Source organism: Pteropus vampyrus, unplaced genomic scaffold (genome assembly GCF_000151845.1).
Source record: "Pteropus vampyrus isolate Shadow unplaced genomic scaffold, Pvam_2.0 Scaffold92, whole genome shotgun sequence".
Classification (NCBI taxonomy): Eukaryota; Metazoa; Chordata; class Mammalia; order Chiroptera; family Pteropodidae; genus Pteropus; species Pteropus vampyrus.
The window spans coordinates 2378120-2392966 of NW_011888873.1; the positions used below are offsets into that span (position 1 = coordinate 2378120).

Sequence of the window (14847 nt, forward strand, 5' to 3'; positions counted from 1 at the left end):
CCTCCCATTTCCATGCTCTCCTCTTTGGAGGAAGACATCATGTGCATCCCATACTTAAGAGGTGGGAGTTATTTATGTATAATACATACATAAAATTCTATATGGGTTATTTCTCTCTCTTCTCCCTCTCACTCTCTTCTCTCTTGTCATCGATTCATATCAGTATAGACTCATTTATACTTTGAGTTATAATCCAATACTTTTTATTTTTTTTTTGTTCAAATTGTTTCAGCATAGGTCTTTCAGTTGGCTCCTATATCCCTTTGCCATACCTCCTTCATTTTGCTTTTAGAGGACTTCCTTACTTTCTGGCACCAGGATTGTTCTGTATACTCTCTATTCCAGGTCTGGAATCCATCAGTTCTTCAAGGAGCCCTGGTTTCTTTTATTGGAGAGTGTATTTAGAAACCAAGATCTGAGTCTGGTTTCATCCAGTGAAACTCCTTCCAGCTGGTGTATTTTTTATCTTAGAAATTTCATTTGGTTCTTTTCGACGTCTTCCATTTATTTCCTCATTAGGTTCATATCTTCCTCTAAATAGGTTTTCACATTTATAATATCTTTTCCAAAACATCCTTCTCTACTGATCCCATCATCTGTGGCTTTTTTTTGTGTCCTTTCCTCTTGATCGTTTTTTTTTCTTCTTGATTATGGGTCATATTTTCTTCTTGGCATGTTAGTAATTTTTTATTGGATTTTAGACATTGTGTATTTTATGTTGTTGAATGTCTTGAAATTTTTTTTTTTTTTGTCTTTAATGAGTTTTGGGCTTTGTTTAAGTAAGCAGTTTTACTGCATATCAGCTTGATTCTTTTAAAACCTGTCTCTAAGCTTTACTAAGACTTATAGAAAATAGCTTTCACTCTAAGGATTGTTCAGCTCTACCAGTGTGTTGGATGATCAGGAGGGCCTCTTCACTTTGGCTAATGGGAACTTGATCAATTCCAAAGTCTATGTGAGCTCTGGGAATATTTAGCTTAGTAGGCCCCAGTCATTCTCTTCCAGCATTTTGGAGTACTAGTTTCCATATGCCTGGTCCAGGGCTCAGCAAACACTAAAGAGGACCACACAAACTTTTGAAACTCTTTTTCTGTATAACTACCTCTTTTTGAGAACTTTGCCTACAACTCTCAGCTGCCTCAGCCTCTCTGATCTCTGATCTTCCTTTCTTCACTCCCTTTCTTGTTTCTGTTTGGGTTCCCCTATTACTGCAACCTAAGTATGGAAACTGCCTCCAACAGAAAACGCAGGTGGTCGTAGGGCTCATGTCATTTGTTTCTCTTTCCTCGAGGATCACAGTTTGTGCTGCAAGTTGCTCAATGCCTGAGAACAGTTGTTTCATGTTTTGTCCACTTCTCTAGTTTTTTACTGCAGGAGGTCAAGTCCAGTCCTTGTTCCTCTTTCATGGCTGAACTGTCTTGTTAGTTAATTGCGATGCTAGTCCTGATAGAGATCTTCGCATCATATCTTTATTTACAGGTTGTGCTAGACATTGGAGTGCTTTTTAAATTTGGAAAACTATATTCCTCAAAATTTTCTTATGTCTTTACTAACTTCCTGTCCACTGTTATTTCAATTCTCATTTTCTAGAATTTCTACTAGATATTGAATCACTTAGATTGAGCATCCATTTTTCTTATTTTTTTCTATTGTTCATTTCTTTATTATACTTTATGTGAGATTTACTTGACTTTATCTTCTAATTATTCTATAAAAACTTAGTCATGTTTTTAATTTTCAGGAGCCTTTTATGTTCTCTAATTGTTCCTTTTTTCAGGAGCCTTTTATGTTCTCTAATTGTTCCTTTTTATATATTGTTTTTATTTCACACATGCAGTTAGTATCTTTTCTCAAATCTTTAATGACATTAAAATGTTTTGTTTTTTTTTTCTGCATCACCTTTGTTTCCCTAGAGTTCTTTATTCTGTTTGCTTTCATCATGGTTATGTTAGAGTATCTCTTAACCCTTGGATGTTAACTCTTAAGAGTAAAGCACCAAAAAGCCGACTTGACCAGAAGCTCTGTATACATGTGTTGGGCTTATACACCGGTGATCTTCACTGAGCCAAATTAGGGGACCAGCTGGTGTTTTCACTGAGGCCTTCCAGATATCACTGCAAGTATTTTCTCTGGGGTAGCATCCTCTTATCTCCTCTCTGACAGTTGTCTCTGGATATTGGTGTTCTGGATTTGAGCAGTAAAAAGGGACTATTCAGCATACAGACTCCCTCAATCTTGTTTTGGAAGGAACTCAGTATCTGGAGGAAAAGTCAACAAATTGCCAGGGAACAAGTTAGATGGGGGTGGAGAACTGGAGGAAACCAACTGCTTTACTAAATTAAATATACTTTTAATTTAATTCTGCTGCTTTCTGCCCAGTTTTTACTATCCCTGTGCCTTTTCTGGGTTCTGTGTGGCAAATCTGCTTGCTTCTCATAGATATCCATCCAATTCCCTTTATAGACGCTAAAGTTTGACCTCCCTTCTCTCTGCTCAGGCTTTCTCATTCCTCTTTCCAATTTTTTTTTCTCCATACATTGTAGGTACAGGTACCTCTTAGTTTCCTAATGACAGAAATGCACTTCTGTTAACTGTTCTCCTTAATGTTTCTTGGTGAATTTTGAGAGAAGGTGGTTGGGTGGGTATGTCTTTACTCTGCCATTCTAAAAACAGAGCCTCTCATATTTTTATAGCAGAAAACATAACTCGCCATATATGGATTCTTATAATCCTTTTATTTTTGTTTAGTTAAAGCCTAAACTTGGAGATAAACTAAGTTTTAATCTAATTTGGGCTTTATACTAACAGGAAGAAATAAGCTGTATAGCAAAAGGGTTATAGGCACACACCACCAAACATCTGGATAAAATACAAATTTAGTGCACAGGTGTTCTGCCTACATGACCACAAGCTAAACATCTGGACATGAGATATTTTCTTTAGTTTTCACCAGATGTTTTGCATCATCTATAGCCGTGTAATTAAAGTAACTTGTGAGTGGAATGCTAAGTTAACAGATAACTCGAGGCTACTCTTCTGTACGTCCTGCATGTGACCATGAATAGGTCCACCACCATCATCACATTGGCCGGTCCATAGAGAATCCTTAGATGGTCCAAGGAATTCACATCTGCAGGCACTGATCTGGTGATTCTATAACTTTTCTCTTTCATTCCTAAAGAATCAGCTAAAGTATCACAAGGAAATAGTTTGCAATCTATAGTTTTAGAGGCTGAAGAGCGGCCTTAGAGATCTTATTAAATGCACATATTTCTTCCACATGTTGGATGTATGAGCTTACCCCCAACCCCCATCCCCAATTTTTAACTGAAAAAACTATTTTTCTAACTCTACCAATATATATAATGTGTAATTCAACAAAATCCCTTTGGCCTAAACACAGAACTGGCTTGGACTATAGAACTAGAGTTTGTTAGATGGGTGTTCTCTGTGGGATGACAGGACATTTTATAGTCTGAGAGCTTCTGTCAAGGCTTTTTAAAGCTGGCTGTGTGTGTGTGTGTGTGTGTGTGTGTGTGTGTGTGTACACTTACAAATCTATTTTAAATTGCTCTATTTATTTTTAACCTATTCGTTAAAGCAGAGCTCACATCCCACTCCCTGTGGGAAGCCTGCTGAGCCTTTCCTTGGGTAGTCCTTACTGTGCTTCATTATTTACTATCTGAATTGTTTACTTTTGTGCTTGACTGATGAAAGTGTCATGCTGACGTAATGAACATCTATTTCCTAGTGAATAATTCTTCACAAGAAGTACAGAGAAAACTGGACTAAGGTACCCACCTTTCCTGAGACCACTGAACTAGTGTCATGAACTTACAAGAAATGTTGAGCAGAAATGTACACAGCACTTTGTTAAAGTGCCTTCAGTGGGCTGGACTCCACCCAGCTTCCTTCCTTTGAGTACATCCAGCCGTCCTGGAAAGAAGCCTTGTTGGTTCTTTAGGATGATGCAGGAGAATTCATCAGTATAAGCAGAGAACTCTTAATGAGAGCTGGGCTCATGCCGGCATGAGAGCAACAGTCCTTTATTCTCATAATTTTACATTTTAGGAAACTCTTCCTTACCATTTGGATAGCGGAGATACACATAAAGGGCTAAATGGGCCTTTCCCACAGGGAAAGTAGGCAGCCCCCATAAGGAACTGAAATGCCTGCCTGCTTAAAAATGTTTCCGTCATGGATCCATCAGGTGGCTTTGGGTTAAAGCACTCTTGCCAGAAGGCTCCTAAAGTGACATAAACACAGTGGACAGTCAAGAATAATCTATTTATAATTAATTATCCAGAGCAATTCACATGGGTGCACATAAATACTACTTAACAAAATAGAAATCAGATATCACAGTGATTTTAATTTTCTTTAATATGTTCTATATTTCTAAATTTTCATTTTGTTTCAAAATTATCATTTTTCTTCAATACAAAAATAAATAAATAAATTAGTAACCCACCTGTCCTCAAGGGACCAATATTAACCGCTTTCTGTATATACCTTTATCTTTTTAAATTCAAACATTTTTTTTGGGGGGGGGGTCACTGTTGTCTTTGCAAAAAGATCACACTATGAAAATTTCTTTTTATCTTGCCTTTCATTCGTTATAATATGTCCTAATCCCCTCTCCAGATCAGCAGATAGTCTTAATTTGTTCTTTTCTGCTGGTACATAACAACTCATAGAATGGATCAACCACAGTTTATTCAACCATTCAGTTCTGAAAGACATTTAAGTTCTTTCCGATTTTGTCACTACAAATACTTGTATCTGTAGTGCTCTAATATCCTACTATATTATTTACATTAGAAAATATCATTTAAAATATAAAAGAGATAATTACTATAAAGTCAAGAAAATATCATTTAAAATATAAAAGAGATAATTACTATAAAGTCAAGAAACAGATGCTGAATGAACAGATAAATAAATGTATTAAAATGTTACCTGGATGTGGGGCCACATACCATTTCTGTCTTGAAATAATCATCTTTTCATTGTGGATCCTTCTCCCAATGTAGACTTCAAATGTCTTAAAATCAAGAACTAGGCCTCTTTCTTCTGTGTCTCCTCCAAATTGCTGAGCACAGCCCTGCAGAGGGCAGGCATTCCAGACCCACACAACCCAGTGTGCTCTCATAGTTTCTCTTGAAAACAGCTGTTTAGATTTCAGAATGAAAATTTCCCATGTGTATAATGTTATAAAATGGTGTATTCCTAGACCAGCTCACAAACTTTTACTTTACCACAAAATGAAGGTAAACGATATACTTATACTATTATAGTTTCTTATTAATTCTGTGGGAAAAAATGTTCTGGATTCCAAATGAGCATCGACATGTGTGTGTGTGTGTGTGTGTGTGTGTGTGTGTGTGTGTGGAGAGAGAGAGAGAGAGAGAGAGAGAGATCCTTTTCTTTACTGCCCTCAAATGAGATGTTTTCGCTCTTCTTCCGCTAATCTGGTTGTGTGTGGAAATTGAGCAAACAAAATAGGAAATACAATGACTAAATATGAAAGTGCCAGAAAGAAGAAAGGCAGAAAGAACAAATTTGACATAAAAGTTTATTATTTTCCTTAGAATTCTCATTCTTTGATATCTAAGAATTTAAATTTGATTGCTAAAAATATAGTAACTGAAATTTGCATATAAGTAAAATGAAAATTTACAATTAGAAAAGATTATTTCGTCATTATAGAGTTTTCTTAATTCTTAACCTTCTTCAAATAGCATATTTAAAACATGATGTGAATCAAAGCAAAGATTGTTTAAATATTAGTAATGATCATGGGACGTATCAGTTATTAATAGCTATTGATCTTGACACATTTAATTTGTTCTTATATGTTCCTTTGAAGAGTCAATATTTGAACTGCTAAGATAAAAACACAAATGCATTCTAAAAATGAATATTTTGATAAAATAAAAGACTAGGAGAAACTATATAGCATTTGTAGGACAAAAATTATCTTCTATATAACTTAAAGAGCCATAGATTTAAAAATTCGTAAAAGAATGCAGTGTGAGGTATAAGATGTATTAATCAGTGCTTTCTTTTTTGAAGTACTATGGAAAAGAAGCTAGCTAAAACTTACAAGTAATTTATATAAAAATTATAAGCATATCAAGAAATAATTTCCTGAAATCACCTATGAAGTATTATTTAAATTTTTATATTAATAAAAGTAAAATCTGTATTAAAATGTTAATTTTTCAATAGGAAAATAAATCATTCATTGTTCCATTACTCGAAGACAACCACTATTAATGTTTTGATGTAGTTCTCTTTGGTCTTATTCATAGAACATCTTTGGGGTGGTCATACTGTACATATAAAACTGTATTTTTTTTTTACTCCCAATGCAGTGTAAGTATTTCCTAATGTCATACTTATCTTAAGTTTGTCATAAGCAAAAATACCAACAAAAGGAAACATGCATCTTTGGTAAAATGTTTATAAGCATTGTGAAAGATGACAGGGTTAGGGACAGTGTTCCTCTGATTTCTCAATGAATGAAAAAGGTTTGTCCAAAAGTTTTGAAAAGCATTCCATCAGCTGCGTACATTGTGAGTCTCTTGGTTCTGCATCACTGAAAAGATAGAAAGTTCTCATCAAGATAAGCAAAAACAAAACAAAACAAAACAAAGAAAAATGGAGACAATTTGAGGAACTCACATGATAATGTGCCTCTAATATTGGTACCTCTAACGTAGCTGGCTCTTCTCTTCCTGGCTACTTAACGTGAACTTACCAACTATATCGACACTCACAGCTTCCTGTTGCTTGGTGTCCCATTTCTTTCTCTCCTTCAGCCTTGCAGTTTTTCACTCATGGTTGGTTGTGTTTTCTTTCTTATCTTCAATTATCTGAAAATGAAGGACAACTAACAGCCACTTTTTGTGGTTTTGATTTTTTTTTAAGTAACAGAAACTTTTCCATAAATGAAATCTTAATTAGAACCTCAATATGTAAAACAGAAAAAAGCAGAACTTTTTATATTGTCAAGAGAGGAGTGGTGCCAAAACCCAGGATCTACAGCTTGGGGTAGAAAGAATATGTGATGGGTTGTTTAAACCAATGTTTGCTTTCAAATTACAAAACATTCAAGGTGAATCACAAAGTTTTATTTATGCTCATTGTTCTGCTAAAAAAAAATTCAGTTTTTTGAAAACTATTACATAAGAGTTTCTGATGGAAAAAACCCTGAAAATTTTTAGAAATCAAAAAAGTGCAATACACTTGAAACCATTAAATTTTGGAATGAATATTGATTTTGTGGTGACACAATCTCTAAAAATCATCACTGTTCACTCGCAACAGTCTGAGGAAACATGTGTGCCTGGAATCCACAATGATCATTTTTTTTTAAGGGAATTTTGTTCTGGGGTAAGAATAAAAAGAATGAAGAAAAACTGCTTCATTTGTGGAGATGAATATCAGAGAGAAAATTAAAGGAAAATAAGTATTTTAACTTAGTAACTCAAAAACGAGATATAGACTAAACTGTTTCAGAATATCATAAATGCAGTGTTTCCTCAGCAAATTCATCATATAAGGATCTAAGAGGGCAATGAAGAAAGTTGCAAATTCCTTTAAGAAACCCATAAATTAAAGAATTTATGCATTTCATTGATGTTGAAGAGACAACTGGGAAATTTATAATGTGACCTTTTAAAATCACAGAACCCTTCAAAAATCTTCCCATTGATCTTAGAATAAAATTCAACATCCTTGATCTGACCTCTGCCCACTTGGCCTCTGTCCATGTCCTTCTCGTCCTTATTCACAACACTGAAGTCACACTCACTCTCCTTCGGTTCCTAGAATATGCCAGACCCTTTTGCTTCTTAGGCCTTTTTCTTCTGCCTAGGGGCTTTAATTGCACAATTAGGACCTGTTATGGATTGAATTGTGTACCCCTCCCCCATTCATATATTGAAGTCTTAACCCCTCAGCACCTCAGAATGTGATCTTACATAGAAATAGGTCTTTGCAGATGTAATTAGTTAAGATGAGATCATAATGGAGGAGGGTGGGCCCCTAATCCAATATGACTAGTGTCCTTATAAAACGGGGAAATTTGGACACAGACTCACAGCCAGGGAGAACATTATGTGAAGATGAAGGCAGAGATTGAGGTGATGCTTCTAACAAACCAAAGCATGTTCAAGATGGCTGGCAAACCACCAGAAGCTAGAAGGCATGGAGCAGATCCTTTCCTCCTAGCCCTCAGTAGGAACCAAACCTGTGGACACCTTGATTTTGAACTTCCATGTCTGTACCTGTCAGTTAGTAAATTTTTGTTATTTAAGCCACCTAGTCTGTGTATTTTGTTGGGGCAGCCGTAGGAAACTAATACAATAACCTCTTGTTCTACAAGTCTTGCCTTAAACGTCAGTTTCTCAGAGGAACCGTGACCAGCTAGATCCCTCCGTATTGTCTATCAAGGCTCTTGTTTATTTCCTTCAGAACACAAATACAAATCTGCAGCTATTTTATTGGTTTGCTTGTTTGTTTGTCTTTGCCATCACCTCCATTAGAAGGTAAACTCCATGAGAGCAGGGGTTTGTCTTGTTCTGACCGCCTTCAAAGCAGCTCTCAGTGTTGGGAGCATTGCAGCACTTAATAAATGAAGGTGCGAAATGTCTAGAAGTTGCATTAAAGACTAAGGAGGCAGTGCCAAGACTATATCTTGTCATTCACATTTTGAGTTTAGTGGAAATAAAGTTTTTCAAGGAAGCAAGAGAATTTAAAAATACTCTCTCAAGTTTTTGTTTTATGGCACTCTTCTGTCTTTTTGTTTGGCACATTTCCAAACATTTTCAAATAGAATAAAAGTGTATCGTTCGAAATGCTAGGAAGTTGGGGGAAAAAGAACGTACTGAACATCATCAAACTTCATACGTTGTGAGTGAGGAGCTTACAGGGAAGTAGTGAAAGATATAACAAAAAATTCTTCAAGTATTCAGATCCAATGAATCGTGGTTTGCTGAATTCATGTTAGAAATTTGAGATTTATTTCTTGTTTATAATATTTTTAATACTTGAACTATTATAGTAATTCTAAAGAACTTCAAGGCAAAGCTATAGACAATTTTTCTGACTTTAAAAGTAAAAGCATTATTTTATGGTTTATCACTTTAGAGAAATAATGAATATTTTAAAGCCATTTGAGATGGAATAGTGAAATTATAGCAAAAAACATTCTAAAGAATATTTTTTCCTTCATCAGAAGAACAAGACAAAATTAATATTTATTACTAAAGATTGGGCAATATATTACTCAATTTAAATTTGTAATTTTCAGAGAATAACTGCAAAAAATGAACCTCATTTCAGAGTTTCTAGTAAAATGAAAGAAATCATCACATGAGGTACTCGTCAAGTTCTCCAACTTGATGCCCATAATCTTTGAATTTTAAAGGCTTTTTCTTTTTTTTATATTAATCATTGTGCCTTTTATTGAGATAGTACTATTTAATTGTGAACATTTTGAATATACTGACTTTGTTTTCTAAAAGTTCAGATCAGGAAAATGGGAACAATTGAAATACCAATGGCTGCATGAACGAGACATCACTAAAAAAGTAGACTAAGTAACTATATTATTTTATTTTTTGTTTTTTTTAATTTTTATTTTTATTATGGTGACATTGATTAACGAAATTCAGTAAGTTTTAGGTGTACAATTCAACAGTAAGGCATATGTATACATTACATTGGGTGTTCACCACCCATAGTTACATTTCTTTCTGTCATCACATATTTGACCCCTGAAGGCTTTTTCAATGTCTTAGTTCTAGTGTCCCAACTAAAATCTTACTTGGCTGTATGTTTATTCAACGTGGACTTCACAAGAATAGTCTTTGCAATGCAGAACTATAATCTCTGGCTTTGTCTTGGCCAACTGCTCTGGCAAATGTAAAACACTCATTTTCCATGATTTCATAACCCCCTGAATTATAGCACCATGGAGGAGAGACTCAGTGGACAGGACAGAAGTAGTACCAGTGATACTGTGGAGAAAATTCAGGTATTGACTGACAGACTGATGAGGGGCCACTGATTTAATTGTAGCTATAAATAACACTTTAGTCTGTATGTCATCCGTGGTGCTATAATTCAGGGGGTTATGAAATCATGGAAAATGAGTGTTTTACATTTGCCAGAGCAGTTGGCCAAGACAAAGCCAGAGATTATAGTTCTGCATTGCAACGACTATTCTACATTCTTAACTTTAACGTACAATTCTAGAGGCTGTGGTTAAAGATGGAGGTGATGTGGGTGCCATTACTGAGGTGATACAATGGCAATTAACATGCCAATTTACTAGACTGTAAGAAAGCTTTTGGGAAGACAGAGATTGTTATTTGTTTTGTTCACTGCTGTATTCCCAGAGCTGAGAAAAATTCCCAGGTACTGAGATGTTTGTTACTTGACTGACTGAAGCTATTCTCATTTATTAGAAAAATAAATTAAAAACCCATTCGAAAGGGGTTAACCTTGAATGTATCTTTAAATTTCTTTCTTAGTTGAGATCCATTCATGGAGAGATCAATCACTACATTGTCCAGGTAATCACTGTCCTTACTCAACTCCCTTGAAGAGAAATTAGTCCAAATGCATCCAGGCAGATCTTCTTTTAGGATGTTCCATTCCACAGCTGAAAAATAAACATGCCTTACTCAGGAGATCACGTTACTTTCATATACAAGGCTGCTCAAACAATGGTTTTTGTGTTAGACCAAGGTGTTTGGTCAGATTTCCTTGGTACGGCAAAGATTACTTTTTCCAGAGACTTTCAAAATGGTTATATTTTGCTATTTTGATCAATTTTTTTCACAGATTTATAACTACATGCATCTCATCAAAGGACTAAGAAATATTTCTTGAATATTTCATGTACATCAATACCATGTGGATTTGGGGGTCATATTTACATTTTTAGTCTGCAGTGACATGTCATCAAGGGCCTAAGAACAGAGTGAAATTCATTCTACGCTTTACGAATTTAGGGGCCTGGAAAATCGGAAACAATACCCATGCCTCAGGGTGTTCCTGGGGCTCAGGGAAGACCGGAGTTGATGATACCTCTAGTTTCCTGGCTGGTTAATGAAGTGACAAATACAAGGCTGTAGGGAAGATGTATGAGTTTAGTTTTAGATATGTTTAATTTATTGCACCTGAGGAACATCTAGGAGGTAATGCATCCAGATCTCAGAAATTACAGATTTTGGAATTATCACCAAATGGTGGTATCTGAAGCTTTGGGCGTGAGCGAGAGCATTCAAAGGGAAGGACCATAGAATGAGAAAATAGGAGGGTTGAGGATAGACTGTCTGGAAACACCGTAATCTAGGGGGCTGGTAGCAGAAGAGGAGCCAGCTGAGAAATAGTACAGGACAGAGGGATGTCACACAGGCGTCATGGAAAATGGGCAGCATGATGGACATTACTAAATGATACAGAAAGACTAAGGAGATGAGGACTGGATATGGCCCCCTAGAAAAACTACTAGAAAGAAATATAAAAATATTAACAAGTCTATTCCTGACAGTTGAGATTTCAGGCGGTGGATTTTCTTCTTTCAACTTTTCCGTATTTTCTGCATTATGTACAATAAATGTTGACTATATTAAAAAATAAAGTCTGAAATATGTTATGAGAACCAAGGGCTAGTAATTATTAATTCACAAGTATTCGAGTACCTATGTGCTGGTTGCCATTCTAAGGCTAAAACAATGAACAAAAGGATGGCTCTGTTTTTTATAAAAAGGAATGGCAACTGGTTTGACAAGGGAGGGGTGTAGGGCTTGAGGGGCACAGTAGCAGGCGATGCAGCTGGAAAAGTATTTTGGTGCCAGATTATAACAGACTTTATATGTCTTGTCAAATAATATGGACTTTATTGAGGGGCGGAGTTAGGACTGGAACTGAGCCTTGCCTGAAGTTAATTTTCTATTTAACTTGGTGCGGCTTGCTAGCCTAGAGGGGTCCGAGTTCGGAAACGGGAAGCACAGTTAAAGGCTACTGCAATAACCGAATGAAGGCCATGCAATGGGGAGGAAAAGGGTCAGATCCAGAGGTATTTGGGAGTAGCATCCACCAGTCACTAGGATACTATCAACTGAATGTACAGCAGGTCCTTGAATAACGTCGTTTGGTTCAGCGTTGTTTCATTATAACGTTGATGAAATGTTTATAGGAACTTAATTCTTGTTCATATTAATAGCCTATAGTAAAATTGTTTTCTTTATACATAGTTTCGCTTAAAGTCTCAGAACCTATTGATGACGTTAGTGAAGACTTATGTATGTTGGGGGAAAGAAGACATCAAGAATTGTTATGTTTTTAACTTGGGTCCATAGTAGGTAGAGTGACAACTATCCTACAGAGTTTGTATATAGTGACTAATTGCCGGAAATGGTCATTGCTATATGAAATAAGATAGTGAGTGGCTGTGTCAGATAGGTTTATATGAGAGGGGATAAGAAACTGGCATGTGAGATCTATTTCTGAGACTACCACAAAACAGAATCCTAAACTCTCACGTCTCCTCACTGCATCTGCATATTTGGTTACTTTTCCAGTCCATAGAATTCAATACTTCTGTGACAAAGAGGGGTATTGGAGTGATGTTTACATAGAAATAGCTATGGTCTCCAGGAAGGGACTTTCTCTGGATAGAAAAGTTTGGAAGAAGCCTGATGAAACCGAAAGTAATGGGAAGAAGTAGGTATAATTACATGAGAATCTATGATTTTAATGTAAGGGACCAAAACCCAGTAGGTCCCAAGTGAATTGTATTAGTTCGAGCTAACATAACTTAAGGTGACAGGTGTTGTACCTGTATTCTTGCATTCTTTCATTCATCTCCATTTTACAGCATTGGAAACTGACCCTTAGGTTAAGCAACTTGACCAAGGATGCTCAGCTAGTAAGTTAAGGAGGCCAAATATGAACCTGGCTGGAAGTACTACAGTAATAAAGCCTCTCTTCTGGACCAGCCACGACCAAGACATCTTAAGTAAAATTAAGTCACATCCTCGCCCATCTCATCCTGCAATAAGATAACTTCTGCTGCACAGGCAATAACTCAGCCTTGGAGTGCGCTGCTGTTACATTACTAGGGGAGGCCTTCCTTATCGCCTAGGTGGAGAACCGAGTGCCAGGTGGTGTCAGAGATGGCAGCAGCCCCTTAAATGGTCACACCCTCAACTACTGATAAGGGTTCGAATAAGATTTAGGACGCCAGTCACTTGACCCAGTTCTTGAATTAATATCTATGTAATGCTGTCTTGTCAGTTAATTGTTCCTTTTATTTCCTTGAGTAGAGGTGAGTAGCGTTACTAAGTGAATTTTCATTCACTCTGAAAACAGCAGTTCTGAACATGTTACACCTGCCCCACCAACTAAATGACAAGATCCCCTTTGCTTCCCCGCAAGCCCTCCTCCTTCCTCCTTCCCAATCTTCAGGTAACCTTTAGGATGGAGAATAAGGTACCACCTTTCCTCTCCTACAGCCACTAGCTTCTAACCTGAACCTAAGCATGCTCCCGGTTACCTCCGGACGCCTTACCCCCACCCTCGTCGAGTGTTCGCGCGGCGAGGGTGAGCGCCCCGGTGTGCGAACCACAGACTCACGAGCAGCCGCTCATTGCTCCAGCTGCCGCGACGTGGGGAAGTGAAAATGAAATTGACTTTTCGAGAAATGATGAAAGCGGTGCTGCCTGCCAATGAACAGCAGCGGCGAACTTCCGCACCTCTCGGCCGGGCCGCTCGCCCTCCCTCAGCCTCCACCTCCCGGTTGCAAAAGCTTGAAACAAACACTGGGGAGGAAGGGCGGAGGGAGGAGGGCGGAGAGGGGAGGCGAGGGAGGGAGCGAGGGAGGAGGGCGGGGGGTGGGGGGATTTCCAGCCTCGGCTCTTCGCAGTTTCCTCTCCTTGTTTTGCTTTCGATCTGGACTGTTCTCAGGCAAGCCGGGGAGTAACTTTTAGTTTTGCTCCTGCGATTATTCAACTGACGGGCTTTCATTTCCATTTCACACACCCTAGCAACACTTAAACCTTGCGGAAGTGTATTGGTAGCGTGAAAAAGCACACTGAGAGGTAACATTTTTCAAATAATAGTTGTGACTGTGCGTGTGTTTTTCTCGAGGGCATGTTTATGAGGACTGGAGGGGATATGTGTGTGGGTGTCCTGATGGTTTGACACGATGTTTTCCAGACGGAGAATGCTGGGGTTCATAAATATTAATGCCGATTTTTGGAGGAACGGTCGGCGCTATTATGGATCATCTGATTTTAGGGGAAGCAGGTTCTGCTGCTGTTGCTGCTGCTACTGGGGCTGCTGAGGCTGCAAGGAGGAGGAGGAGGAGGAGGTAGAGAGGGAGGAGGAGGAGGAGGAGGTTGGTGGAGGTTTAATTTCACTTTTGGATTTGCAGATGCGGAGAGGTGGCTCCATGGACACAGACCTGCTCTGTGTGATTCTGCGCCCCAGGTGTTGTGTGTGTCGGGAGGTGCAAGTCCGCTGGAGTCGGGCCTCCTTTTACAACAAAATTATCGTGTGCAAGTGTGTGCGTGTGCATGTTTACAGACGCCGTCGCCTCCAGATCTGAAGGAGGGGAGCGGGTCCTTCTCGGAGCCCGGCGGCGGCGCCTCTCTGCGGGCAGCCTCCGCGGAAATAAGCAGGAACCCGCCGTCCGCCGGCTGCCTGCGCCCCGCTCCCGGGAGGGAGAGTCGCCTCCCGCCGCGGCCAAAGGAAACTTGATGGGGCGCCCGCGGCGGTCCCAGGCTCGCCCGCCCGCGGAGCTCGGGGAAGGGGCGCGGGCGTCGC

The 14847-nt window shown here is 38.3% G+C and overlaps 1 protein-coding gene and 1 long non-coding RNA gene across 3 annotated transcripts in view; one reads left to right on the forward strand and one right to left on the reverse strand.

Annotated features, from left to right (window-relative positions):
- Positions 1-6461: 6461 nt before the first annotated feature.
- Positions 6462-13747, reverse strand: LOC111742369. Its single transcript, XR_002781292.1, has 3 exons — positions 13592-13747; positions 6764-6878; positions 6462-6601 (listed from the first exon to the last, which is right to left on the reverse strand). It is a non-coding gene; the product is annotated as an uncharacterized LOC111742369 (long non-coding RNA).
- Positions 13748-13916: 169 nt separating this feature from the next.
- Positions 13917-14847, forward strand: part of IRF2 (interferon regulatory factor 2) — a 75198-nt gene continuing 74267 nt past the window's right edge. Inside the window, exon 1 of one of the 2 annotated variants that reach the window (XM_011364027.2) lies at positions 13917-14120. The gene's annotated coding sequence lies outside the window, so the exon portion shown is untranslated. Of the gene's footprint in view, positions 14121-14455; positions 14512-14847 lie in introns of those variants that run through there. The other variant, XM_011364026.2, reaches the window with a different exon arrangement.